The sequence below is a fragment of the Amblyraja radiata genome, chromosome 5 (assembly GCF_010909765.2).
Source record: "Amblyraja radiata isolate CabotCenter1 chromosome 5, sAmbRad1.1.pri, whole genome shotgun sequence".
NCBI lineage: Eukaryota > Metazoa > Chordata > Chondrichthyes > Rajiformes > Rajidae > Amblyraja > Amblyraja radiata.
Window position 1 is genome coordinate 115606159 of NC_045960.1, and position 2253 is coordinate 115608411.

Below are 2253 nucleotides of genomic sequence, written 5' to 3' on the forward strand. Positions count from 1 at the left end.
TTCCTTCCATAGAAACATAGAAACATAGAAAATAGGTGCAGGAGTAGGCCGTTCGGCCCTTCGAGCCTGCACCGCCATTCAATATGATCACGGCTGATCATCCAACTCAGTATCCTGTACCTGCCTTCTCTCCATACCTCCTGATCCCTTTAGCCACAAGGGCCACATCTAACTCCCTTATAAATATAGCCAATGAACTGACCTCAACTACCTTCTGTGGCAGATTATTCCACAGATTCACCACTCTCTGTGTGAAAAATGTTTTCCTCATATCAGTCCTAAAGAATTTCCCGTTTATTCTTAAACTGTGACCCCTTGTTCTGAACTTCCCCAACATCGGGAACAATCTTCCTGCATCTAGCCTGTCCAACCCCTTAAGAATTTCATAAGTTTCTATAAGATCCCCCCTCAATCTTCTAAATTCTAGCGAGTGCAAGCTGAGTCTATCCAGTCTTTCTTCATATGAAAGTCCTGACATCCCAGGAATCAGTCTGGTGAACCTTCTCTGTACTCCCTCTATGGCAAGAATGTATTTCCTCAGATTAGGAGACCAAAACTGTACGCAATACTCCAGGTGTGGTCTCACCTAGACCCTGTACAACTGCAGTAGAACCTCCCTGCTCCTATACTCAAATCCTTTTGCTATGAATGCTAACATACCATTCACTTTCTTCACTGCCTGCTGCACCTGCATGCCTACTTTCAATGACTGGTGTACCATGACACCAGGTCTCGTTGCATCTCCCCTTTTCTTAATCGGCCACCATTCAGATATAGTCTACTTTCCTGTTTTTGCCACCAAAGTGGATAACCTCACATTTATCCACATTATACTACATCTGCCATACATTTTCCCACTCACCCAACCTATCCAAGGCACATTGCAGCCTCCTAGCATCCTCCTCACAGGTAACACTGCCCCCAGCTTCGTGTCATCCGCAAACTTGGAGAAGCTGCATTCAATTCCCTCATCCAGATCATTAATATATATTGTAAATAGCTGGGGTCCCAGAACTGAGCCTTGCGGTACCCCACTAGTCACTGCCTGCCATTGTGAAAAGTACCCGTTTACTCCTACTCTTTGCTTCCTGTCTGCCAGCCAGTTCTCTATCCACATCAATACTGAACCCCCAATACCGTGTGCTTTAAGTTTGTATACTAATCTCTTATGTGGGACCTTGTCGAAAGCCTTCTGCAAGTCCAGATATAACACATCCATTGGTTCTCCCTTATCCACTCTACTAGTTACATCATTTAGATAATAGTCTACTTTCAAAGTAACATTAGCAAATCTGCATGTGACACAAAGTGTGAACTGTGAGGAGGATGCTATGAGAATGCAGGGTGACTTGGACAGGTTGGGGGAGTGGGCAGATGCATGGCAGATGAAGTTTAATGTGGATAAATGTGAGGTTATCCACTTTGGAGGCAAAAACAGGAAGGCAGATTACTATCTAAATGGTGTCAAGTAGGGAAAAGGGGAAGTTCAACAGGATCTGGGGGTCCTTGTACATCAGTCAATGAAAGTAAGCATGCATGTACAGCAGGCAGTGAAGAAAGCATGTTGGCCTTCATAACAAGAGGAGTTGAGTACAGGAGCAAAGAGGTCCTTCTGCAGTTGTACAGAGCCCTGGTGAGACCACACCTGGAGTATTGTGTGCAGTTTTGGTCCCCTAATTTGAGGAAGGACATTCTTGCTATTGAGGAGTGCAGCGTAGGTTCACCAGGTTAATTCCCGAGATGGCGGGACTGTCATATGGTGAAAGAATGGAGTGACTGGGCTTGTACACTCTGGAGTTTAGAAGGATGAGAGGGCATCTCATCGAAACATATGACTATTAAGGGTTTGTACACACTAGATGCAGGAAACATGTTCCCGATGTTGGGGGAGTCCAGAACCTGGGGCCACACAGGTTAAGAATAAGGGGTCGGCCATTTAGAACAGAGATCGTAATAGTCTCCTAATCTGAGGAAAGGCATTCTTGCCATAGAGGGCGTATAGAGAAGGTGCACCAGACTGATTCCTGGGATGGCAGGACTTTCACATGAAGAAAGACTGGATAGACTCAGCTTGTACTCGCTGGAATTTCGAAGATTGAGGGGGGATCTTATAGAAACTTACAAAATTCTTAAGGGGTTGGACAGGCTAGATGCAGGAAGATTGTTCCCGATGTTGGGGAAGTCCAGATCAAGGGGTCACAGTTTAAGGATAAGGGGGAAATCTTTTAGGACCGAGATGAGAAAATCATTTTT